The 13823-nt window shown below is 39.6% G+C and overlaps 1 protein-coding gene across 6 annotated transcripts in view; it reads right to left on the reverse strand.

The window, feature by feature from the left end:
* The window catches only part of LOC139749432 (uncharacterized), a 457243-nt gene that overhangs the window by 251119 nt on the left and 192301 nt on the right, over positions 1-13823 (reverse strand). The window lies entirely within an intron of this gene.

Here is a 13823-nt window from a genome sequence, read left to right on the forward strand (position 1 = left end):
AATCTCTTTGAATAAGTATAATTTTTGAAAACTTAGTGAAAATCTTAGAATGTGGCTCCAGCTTCTCAAGTTGCCTGCCCTAGATGCCATTGGGAGTTCAACAGGGACTTTCATCTCAGAGATGAAGGTGAGAACACTTCTTGTTTGTTCTGTGACATATCTGATAGGCTTTTGGTAGGTATTAAGAAAAACAGCAAAGCCTTGGAGAAACTAGATGTTAGGATGAATGGGTGGGAAGAAGCCGAGTTCATAGCAGCAAAAGCGTTTATGATATGGGAAACAGACACTGGTATATCATCTAAGGTAGATAGTTTTGATAGTAGGATAGCAACTGTACAGACAAAGCTGGAACATACTTCCACCTTCCAACCTGTGAGGAAAACTTGTTGCTGCAATACCGAACAACCGAACGAACTCTCCACTCATAATAGGTTTTTAGCATACTAGATGATGAAGTACGTGATGATCATAGCATCATCCTGGTTGGTTACACTATAGTCAGACATCAGGACCAGGAGTTCTGTGTGAAGGTAGAAATGGGAAGAACTTGTGTTATGCAGGTGCTAAGATGTTCTACATAAGTTTGACGACAAAGTCTCAAACAATGCCATGGATGTGATTTTTGTTGTTCATATGAGGAAGAACAATGCTGTTAATGAGAGATCGGAAGAATTAGTACTAAGGTACAGGGAGCCTATAAAAAAGTTCAAGAAAGTTGTAAGAAGCTTTTAATATCGGGATTGCTGCCAACGTGCGACATGTGATTCTTGTACCCTCAGTAGTATGCTGGGGATAAACAGAAGAATCGAAGCTCTCTGTAGGGAGGAGGATAGTGTGTTTGGTACAGAATTGTGGGACCATTTAGTCATGATAGATCCCTGTACACTAGGGATATTCTTCACTTAAATAGAATAGGGAAAGCCCGCCTTGACAAAGTGCTGTATAAGAATGCTAGGCCTTTTTTTCGAGAGATGAACTACTCAGTAGACCAAATCATGGTCTAGCTAACAAAGGAAATAGGAGAATGGGAGAGGGTGAAGGAGTAGCTGTGGGGGGTAGGTCGGTGCAGAGGGAATCTCAGTGTGAACGGGATCTGAGGAACAAGGTAACAGATGGATGGGACCTTGGTGGTAGGGATCCTTGGCTAGTCATGGTAACCTCACAGGCAGAGGAAGTAGCTAAGAAAGGTCAAGTAGGGTCAGGAGACAACTCTGGCAGTATAAGTAGCAGGTTAGCACAGCTACATGTCAACTTTCAGGGAACTTTTAGGAATGATTCTGGCTGGGTCCAGTGCAGGGAGGGCCAGAGTAAGGCAGTGAACCCAAAACAGATAGAGAACAGTCTCTCTCCTGCTGCTGCACACGTAGACATTAGCAGTAATAATACAAACACGCATATAGACAGTACAAAAAAAAGGCAAATTCAGTCCAGAAATCAACTAGAAGAAAATAAGTTCAACATATACAAATGTCTGGAGCATCATTACGAAACACAATGAACTTATATCCTCTGCAGTTACTGAAAAACCAAACATTATTCCAATCTTAGAAATGTGGGTAAACTCTGAGAATAAACACAATCGCAAAGTTAGCAATACCTGGATACAAACTATCTATGAAAGATTGCTTGTACAGGGTAAGTTGTGGAGTTTTGATCTATTATGATAACAATCTAAGTGTTATCAAGAAAAGCAAAGCAGACACACACACTTATGACTCTCTTTATATTGACGTTACTAAAAATTCAAAAGTAAACTACGTCTCAGCATTATTTAAAGACCTTTTAAGCAAAAAAGATGATGATGATAAGATATTATACAATGAAATCAAAACTATAATAAACAGTAAAGAGGTTATAATAGTAGGAGACTTCATCAGTCTAAACATAAACTGAAACATGTTAACAGTTGACCGAGGGGGAATGAGACAAACGGAAGTGATTGAAGATGCTTTTCTAGAACAGTTATTCTAAAAACCAACTAGAGGTAAAAACATTCTTGATCCTGTCCTCACCGGTGACACAAACTTAATCAACTCTTGCGAAGTAGGTGAGAGTCTGTCAAACTGTGATCACAGTTCGATTAGATAAAAGATAAATCTAGATTATGAATTAAATGACAACAAACTCTTGATCACAGATTGTAGATGAGCAAATTTTAAAGACATTAGACAAGAAATTTGCAGTATCCAATTGGAAAAAACCTCTTGACATTTACACTGTAGAGGAAATGTGGAATAATTCTAAACACAACTAGTCAAGATTGAAGATAAACATACTCCATGAATTATGGAGAAAACTTGTAATATTTTAAAACCATCATAAATGAATAGGAGAACTTAAGGACTAATTCACCAAAAGAAGAAAACATATATGAAATTCAAATCAATGGGAACCGATGAAAATCACCATGAATTAATCAAAATCCAAAGAGTGCATAAGAAGGTCATAAGACAAAGTAAACACAACAAAGAAAAAAAGAATACCCTATGAAGTTAAGATTAATTCTAAGGAATTCTTCAGACATATAAAACAAAGGAAGACAGTAAAAGAAGGAACTGGACCATTATGAAATGAACATGACACACTAACTAAAGTTTACAAGGAAATGGCTACCATACTAAAATACTGTTATCACTGTATTCACAATGAAAAGGTTTCAAGGATCTGATAAAGAAGAGTTGAAGGTTAGAGAAATAAAGAGCTATGAAGTACTTAAATGCCTGGACCTATCAATTCCTAACAAATCAAATGACCCAGATAACTTAGCTCCAAAGGTTTTAAAGGAAGTCAGGAGACAGCTGATATACCCATAACAAAACTATTCAACAACTCTCTATCAGAAGGTCAGGCGCCAACTGTCTAGAAACTAGCAAATGTTACTCCTATATATATATATAAAAAAAAAAGGGAGACAAAAAGTGTGTCTTGAACTACCGCCAAATTAGCCTTACATGAGTGTTTGGTAAAATGATAGAAAAAATATGAGATAAAACTGTCACGTTTCTAGAAAAAACACAAAATTATATCAGACAACCAAAACAGTTTCCACTACAGAAGATCCTGCCTGACAAATGTGCTAGAATTCTTTAATGTTAATCTGAACTAGGACGAAAAATTACCGTCTGATGTTGTATATTCAGATTTCCATAAGACTTTTGATTAGGTACCTCACAAGAGCCCTTTACATAAACTCAAAACACACAGAACGGGCGAGAAATTCTGTACATGGATCAGAGACTGCCTTACCGGAAGAAAGCAGCATGTAGTATTAAACGGCAAAGCCTCAGATTGGCTAGATGTAACGAGTGGTATACCACAGAGGTCATTTCTAGGCCCAATTCTTTTCATAATATACATTAATGACCTAGAACTCAGTCTCATATCTAAGATCTCCAAATTTGCAGATGACTCTAAACTAAGAGGTAGACCTGTAAACAGGCAGGACTGCGAAATAATTTAAAGAGATCTTAACTTACTAGCAGAGTGGTAAGACAGATGGCAAATAAAGTTTAATGCAGACAAGTGTAAAGTTATGCACTCTGGAGACAAAAATATGCATTATGACTAGAGACTGTTCAGAAACTCTCTAACTAAAGTAAATGAGGAAAAGAACCTTGTAGCTGTCATTAGCAACAATGTGAAATACACTTAACAGTGTGAAGCAGCAAGCAAAAAGGGTAACCAAATGTTAGGTTTCATAGGCAGGAGAATAGTTTATGAGACACTAAAACAATTCTTACACTTTATAATTCTCTAGCAAGACCACACCTGGAATATTCAGTCCAGTTTGGCACCCAAACTATAAAAAAGACAAGAAAAAATTGGAGCAAGTACAAAGACGCAAAACAAAATTGATCCCATCCCTTAGAAATCTGGCATATAAAGAGGGGTTAAAATGATTGGATCTCTTCTCCTTTAAAAAACGTGCACTTCACAGCGACTTAATCCAAGTGTTCAAAATTCTGAACAAGGTCAATAAAGTAAACCATGAGCATTTTTTCGAAAGACAAGAAAATACGGTTACTAGGACAAATGGACATGGGAAAAAGCTTCTTTTCCAATAGGTGTGTTGAACACTGAAATAAGTTACCGTCAAACGTAGTGAATGGTAAAACTATAAATAGCTTTAAAAGTTGTTTCAACAAATATTCTATTGAGTTAGGTATACTACGAGAAAAATGCCAGAAATAAATGTGCAAACGACAGCAGTAACAGGGACACGAAGGCTAATGTGCAGCAGCGGGCAGTCGTTGATAGCTTAAAAAACCACTGAGCAGAATCACATTTTTTTTTGTCAAGTATTCTTTTTTTCAGACAACCCAATCAGGCCTCCTGTTGTCTGTCTTTCTCATGTAAATTCTCATGTAAACTTGTCCTTTAACCCTACTGAACCTAATAACCTTACTCTTTCTCACATTTACTCTCAACTTTCTCCTCTCACACACTTTTCCAAACTCAGTCACCAACTTCTGCAGTTTCACACTCAAATCAGCCACCAGAGCTGTATCATTGGCGAGCAACAATTGACTCACTTCCAAAGGCCCTCTCATCCCCAACAGACTGCATACTCACCTCTCTCTCCAAAACTCTTGCATTTTTCTCCCTAACCACCCTATCCATAAATAGATTAAACAACCATGAGGACATCACACACCCCTGCCGCAGACCAACATTCACCAAGAACCAATAACTCTAATTTTTTCCTACTCGAACACATGCCTTACATCCTTGGTAAAAACGTTTCACTGCTTCTAGCAGCTTACCTCCAACAGCATATACTGGTAAGACCTTCCACAAAGCATGTTTATCAACCCTATCATATGCCTTCTCCAAATCCATAAATGCTACATACAAATCCATCTGTTTTTCTCACACACATTCTTCAAAGCAAATACCTAAACCTCACATCCTCTACCACTTCTGAAACCACACTGCTCCTCCCCAATCTAATGCTCTGTGCATACCATCACCCTCTCAATCAATACCCTCCTATAAAATTTCCCAAGAATACTCAACAAACGTATGCCTCTGTAGTTTGAACACACCTTTATCCCCTTTGCCTTTGTACAATGGCACTATGCATGCAATCTGACAATCCTCAGTCATTTCACCATGATCCATACATACACTGAATAGCCTTACCAACCAATCAACAACACAGTCTTCCCCTTTCTAAATAAATTCTACTGCAATACCATCCAAACCTGCTGCCATGCTGGATTTCATCTTCCACAAAGATTTCCCTACCTCTTCTCTCTTGACCAAACCATTCTCCCTGACCATCTCACTTCACACATCACCCTAACCAAAACACACAACATCTGCCACTCTATCAATAAACACATTCAACAAACCTTCAAAATACTCACTCCATCTCCCTCTCACTTCATCACTACTTGTTATTACTCCCCAGCTCGCCCTCTTTACTGATGTTCCTATTTTTCTCATTTAAAGCACGTTATTTACCTCCTTCCAAAACATCTCTTTATTCTCCATAAAGTATAATGATACTCTCTCACCCCATCATTCATTTGCCATCTTTTTCAACCCTTGCACTTTCTTCTTTTACATCTCTCAGTCATCTGCACTCCTTCCTTGTAAGTATCCTCTAAACACCTCTCTTTTATCTTTCACTAACAACTTTACTTCTTCATCCCACCACTCACTACCCTTTCTAATCTGTCCACCTCCCACCTTTCTCATGCTACATGCTACATGCATCTTTTGCATATGCCATCACTGCTTCCCTATACATCCCATTCCTCACATTATTTGCTCTTATCTTTTGCCATTCTACACTCAATCTCTTCTGGTACTTCCTCACACAAGTTTCCTTTCCAAGCTCACTTGCTCTCACCACTCTCTTCTCCCCAATATTCTCTCTTCCTTTTTGAAAGCCTCTGCAAATCTTCACCTTCGCCTTCACAAGACAGCAATCAGACAATTCTCCAGCTGCCCCTCTCAGCACAATAACATCTAGAACTCTCTCTTTTATATGCCTATCAATTAACATGTAATCCAATAATGCCCTTTGACCACCTCTCCTACTCACATACGTATACTTATGTACATCTCTCTCTTTAAACAAGGTATTCCTAATCATCAGTCTTTTTTCAGCACACAAATCCACAAGTTCTTCATCATTTCCATGCACAACACTGAATACCCCATGCACACCAATTATATCCTCAACTGCCACATTACTCACCTTCGTATTTAAATCACCCATCCCTAATACCCGGTCATGTGCATCAAAGCTCTTGACACACTTACTCAGCTGCTCCCAAAACACTAGCCTCTCATGATCTTTCATCTCATGAACAGGTGCATAAGCACTAATAATCACCCATCTCTCGCAATCCATTTTCAGTTGAACCAATATCAATCTAGAATTTAGTTTCTTACACTGTATTCTACACTCCCACAACTCCTACTTCAGTACTGCTGCTCCTTCCTATGCTCTTGTCCTCTTACCAACCCCTAACTTCACTCCCAAGACTTTTCTAAACCATTCTTCCCCTTTACCCTTGAGCTTCATTTCACTCGGCACCAGAATATCCAGGTTTCTTTCACCAAACGTACTACCTATATTTCCTTTCTTCTCAACTTGGTTACATCCACACACATTCAGACACCCCAATATGAGCCTTTGAGGATGATGAGCACTCCCCGCTTCCCTCCTTCTGTTTCCCCTTTTATGAAGTACAAGGAGGGGAGGGTTTCCAGCCCCCTGCTACCACCCCATTTAGTTGCCTTCTAAAACAAGCAAGGAATATTTGGGTAAATCTGGATATCTAACGATATGCTTTGATGTCGGACCATTCATATTTGTCAGGCAGAAGCAATCCGAAGCATGATCTTTGGGATCTCTGCAAACCATAGGAATGGCAAAAGACATACAGAATGAACCTTATGCCCATGCAGTGAGAAGCCTGACATATATGCCTCAAAAAAAAAAAGAGAGAGAGAGAGAGAGAGAGAGAGAGAGAGAGAGAGAGAGAGAGAGAGAGAGAGAGAGAGAGAGAGAGAGAGAGAGAGAGAGAGAGAGAGAGAGAGAGAGAGAGAGAGAGAGAGAGAGAGAGAGAGAGAGAGAGAGAGAGAGAGAGAGAGAGAGAGAGAGAGAGAGAGAGAGAGAGAGAGAGAGAGAGAGAGAGAGAGAGAGAGAGAGAGAGAGAGAGAGAGAGAGAGAGAGAGAGAGAGAGAGAGAGAGAGAGAGAGAGAGAGAGAGAGAGAGAGAGAGAGAGAGAGAGAGAGAGAGAGAGAGAGAGAGAGAGAGAGAGAGAGAGAGAGAGAGAGAGAGAGAGAGAGAGAGAGAGAGAGAGAGAGAGAGAGAGAGAGAGAGAGAGAGAGAGAGAGAGAGAGAGAGAGAGAGAGAGAGAGAGAGAGAGAGAGAGAGAGAGAGAGAGAGAGAGAGAGAGAGAGAGAGAGAGAGAGAGAGAGAGAGAGAGAGAGAGAGAGAGAGAGAGAGAGAGAGAGAGAGAGAGAGAGAGAGAGAGAGAGAGAGAGAGAGAGAATTTTCTTTATCCTGGTCACCCACTTTACAACCAAAGTATATATTTATCTATTATACTTTGTCGCTGTCTCCTGCGTTAGCGAGGTAGCGCAAGGAAACAGACGAAAGAATGGCCCAACCCACCCACATACACATACACGTCCACACACACACATATACATACCTATACATCTCAACATATACGTATATATACACACACAGACATATACATATATACACGTACATACTTCATACTGTCTGCCCTTATTCATTCCCGTCGCCACCCCGCCACGCATGAAATGACAGCCCCCTCCCTCCCGCATGTGCGCAAGGTAGCGCTAGGAAAAGGCAACAAAGGCCACATTTGTTCACACTCAGTCTCTAGCTGTCATGTATAATGCATCGAAATCACAGCTCCCTTTCCACATCCAGGCCCCACAGAACTTTCCATGGTTTACCCCAGATGCTTCACATGCCCTGGTTCAATCCATTGACAGCATGTCAGCCCCAGTATACCACAGCGTTCCAATTCACTCTATTCCTTGCACGCCTTTCACTCTCCTGCATGTTCAGGCCTCGATCACTCAAAATCTTTTTCACTCAATCTTTCCACCTCTAATTTGGTCTCCCACTTCTCCTCATTCCCTCCACCTCTGACACATATATCCTCTTTGTCAATCTTTCCTCACTCATTCTCTCCATATGACCAAACCATTTCAAAACACCCTCTTCTCCTCTCTCAACCACAATCTTTTTATTACCACACATCGCTCTTACCCTTTCATCACTAACTCGATCAAACAACCTCACACCACATACTGTCCTCAAACATCTCATTTCCAGCACATCCATCCTCCTCCGCACAACTCTATCTACAGCCCACTCCTCGCAACCACATAACATTGTTGGAACCACTTTTCCTTCAAACATACACATTTTGCTTTCCAAGATAACGTTCTTGACTTCCACACATTTTTCAACGCTCCAAGAACTTTTGCCCCCTCCCCAACCAAAGCAATGCACATACAATTTTTCAATGAAGGGTTTGAAAGAATGTTTTTGTGATTGAATGTCAATTCACTGCAGTTGTAGCAGAAAGAATTTGGGCTATTTACACAGTTTCTCAGCATTATAGCAGTGAATGGGGTATCAGCACAACACTTAAATACACAAAAGCACAATCTGTTAAAAGAATGGAAAAGGAAATGCTACTCAGGAGTGGGTACTGCTTGAATGTCTTAACATTTCCAGTCATGTTTTTGTAGGTCCCTGATGACTCATCTATCTAGGATTGTACTTTCAAAATGAAGCTACTGCACTTCACAAACAGTGAAAATAGCCGTGTTTGTTAAACTTTTTGTTTCAAATATTAAGTAGAGCACTGGTACATTTATACTGTACATAATAATATGCAAGTATGCTGGAATGAAAAACTTTGGGTGCTAGAGAAATTCTGCAAACATATTTGGATTCAGCATGCAAAAATACATGTGAAACACAACTGTTTTCCAAGGGAAAAAATCTTTGTTGACCAGTGTTATGCTATAGGCAGTGATAGATGCTGAATGGAAGTTGGAGGAAGGAGAGTTTTTTCAAGCCTGATATGCTTGATCCCTTGATTGAATGGCCTCTTTACCATGGTCATCTTGTGAGAGTTCCCATAGGGAATGGGCATCAGAGATATACATCTATCTATCTATCTATCTATATCTCTGAGGCCTGTTCCAAACTGGAACTCCCTTAATGAGATGGCCACGGCAACAGAGTCTCAATAAGTAGTGAATTCCAGAGCCGATTCTTAGTCTTTATGCCTCACTCTTACAGGCCACTGGTAGAGGGCAACTCTAGTGAAGTGTTTGCAAGAAGCTCCTACTTAATCTTCCTACTTAACTACTAACGCCAAATGCTCCTAACTAATGTTCCAACTTACTACTTCTATAAAATGTGTTTACCTAATGTTCCAGCCTAAATGTTTCTACCTACTAATTCTATCTATGTTCCTCCTATTTTGCCAAAAGGCATGGCTAGCACATAGTGCTCATTGCAGGAAAATCTATTTGTGAAAAAAGAGCTGTGTGAGTTAAGAGTTGTCAAGCGTTACTTATGACATGGAGAAGTTGCATGTTTATAGACAGAAAGCCAGCAGTCTACATGTGGGTAAAGCAGAAACAAAAGACAGCTAACTGGGTCAGAGGAGGGCAAACTGACAACCAATGAAGTGCTGGCTCACTATGCAGCCATCACTAACCCTTCCTATACCCAAGCAAGTAGTATTGGTAATATACCTATATGGTCATTGGCTGCCTACCAACTAGTACCTACCAGAAGTATAGATAGACTGAAAGAATTGAAAATATGCAATTACACAGCCTTTCACACTATCAATCAAAGGGTGATTATGACCCTTACTTGTACAGGTAAAAAAAAGGGATAAACTCCTTTGCTGGTTTGAGGATTACTTATGTGGAAGGGATAAAAAGATGCAGATAAGAGGCCATTCACAAAGTGGGCTGAGGTTACAAGTGCCACAGGGATCAGTCTCGGGCCCATTACTGTTCTTGGTGTATGCAAATGACTTGCCAAAACTTGTACCTAAACATGTTTGAAAAATGTAGGGAATGAAAATGATTGCATCAGCTTACAGATGAACCTGGCCAAACTCCAAGGTAGTCATGGAGATGGATGATGTAAAGATAATAAGGATGGGACACAGCAAAAGAAGGCTCTGGTATGAAAATTAATTCAAAGGAAATAAGCTATGCGAATCAATATACAAGAGAGGTTTACTTATTGAAATTGTAATTAACCTCCTATCAGGGCATTACATGCAAGAAGAAAAAAGCAAGTCATCTGTCAACAAATATCAATATCACATTCAAGTATAAGAATAAAGAAATATTTGTAAAGCTACTCTCAGCAAATATCAGACAAAAACTGGTCACCACACTTAAGTAACCACAAAGATATGATTGAGAGGGTCCAGAAAAGTGCAACCAAGATAATACTAGAATTAGGAGGGCTGAGTTACAGTGAAAGGCTGAAGGCTACACAACTGTTCACTTTAAATTTAGAGGATAAAAGAGGAATGGGTGACCTGATAATGGCCTTCAAGTTCTTAAATCAAATTAATGATGCAGCCAGGAAACAGCTTTTTGCTAGGTGAAGGTGAAGTACATGAGATATCAGAGGCCATGATCAGAAGCTGAGAAACAGCATAATTAAAAGTATGTAAAGAAATACTGGCTAAACATAAGGATGGTTAGAATGATCTAAGTAAAGAAACAGAGAATGTCAATGGCTAACAGAGTTAGTAGTCTTCTTGATGGTACAAAACAAATGAGACTAAGCCCCATGAATGTAAAATCCCCCAAATAATATACAAACAGATAATTAACCTCCTCCCTGCTCACTCAAACACATGCCTTAGTCTTCCTGAAAAAGCTCCCAACAGCATTTAGTTATTTTCCACCTAAACCATAAAGCTGCAGTACCTTTCATCAGGCTTCTCTGTCAAGTTTATCATAACCTTTCTCTGGTTACACAAATGCTGCATATCTATTATTCCCTTTCCTCTGGTAGTTCTCATCCACATTCTTCAATGTAAACATTTGGTTCACACACCTTCTACCACTCCTAAAACCACAATGCTCCTGCCCAGTCAGTTTATTTATATATGACAACATCCTTTCAATCACCATCTTCCTATACACTTTACCAGGCATAAGGCTGATCGATGCCTAAAAGTGTGTCATTAGTTACAACTGGTAATACTGTAGTGCAGGTACCTCAACATATTGTGGATTAGGTTCCTTTTCTCATGAAAATCAACTCTGAATGTGACTCTAAATCTTCTAACTGACATCACTACAATTCAAATATTCATTTTTGAACTGCTTGCTTTTAAACAAGGGCACCACAAATGCCCTCTAGTCCTCATGCACTTCAATTTGGAACATATACATCAAACAATCTGACTACCCAATCATTATTCCCTTTCTAATGAGACTCAGTACCAATCCTATTCACTCCTACTGCTTTGTGAAATTCCATCTTAAGGGAGGCTTTCAAATCCATTTTTCTTTTCACCAACCCTTCACCAAGACTTTCACTCTACACGCCACATTAACCCCAACACATCATGAGTGCTTTCATGTCATCTGAAACATTCAGCAATCCAAAATATTATCTCCATCTCCATCTTCTTTCACTGTTATCACTTTCTGATATGCTCTCTTCACTCTCACCTTTACTTGTCCTCTTCTTCTCAGATCTTTTACCTCCTTCAAAGCCAATTTTCTTTTTTGTTTAAAATTCACTGATACTTTCCCCCACTTCCTTGTGTGCCTCTTTTACTCCAAATTGATATGCACACTTTCCTTGTACATGCCAACCACACAACTTCCTTTTCTCTTTCACTATCAATTTAATTTCCTTATTCCACCACTCACAACTCTTTAATGTATGTGCCCCATGCTTCATTTGCATACCTAAAAACTCCCTTTAATCATCTTCATACCCCTTCCACTTTCCTTGTTTCTTTTACTCTCCTCCTGGGCTGCTCTTCTCTCAACATCTTTGGGTATCTGTGCACAAAGGGCACTTTTCCTACCTCACTTTCAAAACTTCTATCAAAAGTACAGCACTTTCTATTTCACATATTCTAACTGGCACTCCTCTCAGCATGTTCACATTCAACAACCTTCCCTTGCACACCTGTCAATTAGCAGAAAATTCTTTTATTCCTTCTGACCCTCAGCCCTAATGACCCACATATTCAAGTATGCAATTCTTCTTAAACTATATGTTCCAAATCATCATTTGTATTTCTACATACAACTTATTAAGTATTATCCCACTTATACTTACACCAGGGACCACATGCCCCTAATAAAAGTCTCAACTGCCACACTACTTACCCTCGCATTCTTGCATTTAGATCCACCTGCATAAAAACTGCGAAAGCAATCACTCAGCTCCTCCCAAGATGAAATCCTTTATTCCTCAATCATCTCATTTTTCGGTTCACAAGCATTAATAACTGGCCACCCGTCAAAGTCTCTCATTCTAATCCACATCTACTCTGAACCCAGTATAACACACTCATAAAACAAAAGTGCAACCCATTCCTTTGCTTCTGTCCTCTGAATAACCCCCTATATTCCTGAACCACATGAACTTACCCTTGATTTGCTCAAAGCCATAACATCTAAGTTTCTCTTGTCAAACACAGCATCTATCTCTACATCTTCAGAAGAAAAGTCCTTTCTTAGCTCCTTCCTCTGTTCCTGCTTTTAGAAAGTTATAACACAGGAAAAAAAGGTTTCAAACACCCCACTTCAGTTTATTAGTCACCTTCTACGACACACAAGGGAAGCATAAGCAGCATTCTTCCTTCCTATCTCCTGATCCCAAGCATAAGAATATATCTGCTTTTCTTGCATGAATATTGTTGTAACTATAATCATACAGTTACAAAGAGACTCTTAAATAGATCAACCATAATAAATGTTCATCACAAAGCCTGGAGTTACCAGAGTTCACCTGCGGGCAAGGATATATAATTGTCACATAATCAATGTTCATCACAAAGCCTGGAGTTACCAGAGTTCACCTGCGGGCAAGGATATATAATTGTCAGTGGACAGAAAGAAAATAAGCCTTGTCAAGAACCTTTGTGCTCCACAGGAGTTCACTTTCCTTTTTTCTAAGTAAGTGGAGTGTAGTCTTGAAGCTGCAGGAGCATGAAAGGGGTCTTGGGGTAGTGTAACTAATAATCACAAAGCCTTCACTGGGGTAATCTAAATAATAATCACAAAGCCTTCAATCACAGGGAGAAGTCCTCATTGAGTTGCAATGTCGAATAAGATTACAGAGACAAAAATGTAAGCTCTGAAGTTTGAAAAACCTTTACTTTCTGTCTTATATGTACATGAGAGATTCTGAGATTCCCAAGGATACCCTAGGAAAATCAGGGTCAGGAACTTCTAACCCTCTAATGTGGGGAAATTATGGTTTCCCAACATCTTGCTATCTTCCCAACTAGGTAATACTATATAAAGCTGCTCATTTTGAGGCAATCTATCTATCTATCTATATCTTTTATGCCAATTCCCTTTGGGGGCTCCTTCAATAGGGTGGCCACGGCAAAAGAGTTGCCATAACTGCTGAACACCAATGCCACTTCTAAGCCTTTGGTGCCTCATTTTGGGGCAAACTGCTAATCATGGACGACAACAAAGATGAAGTCAGTGACTTGCATACACCTATCTGCCCAGCAGCTCAAAATCTGCAGATCAAGGGCATCAACCCAAAGGCAGTCATAACTGGTAGA

Source organism: Panulirus ornatus, chromosome 7 (genome assembly GCF_036320965.1).
Source record: "Panulirus ornatus isolate Po-2019 chromosome 7, ASM3632096v1, whole genome shotgun sequence".
In the NCBI taxonomy this organism is placed as follows: domain Eukaryota; kingdom Metazoa; phylum Arthropoda; class Malacostraca; order Decapoda; family Palinuridae; genus Panulirus; species Panulirus ornatus.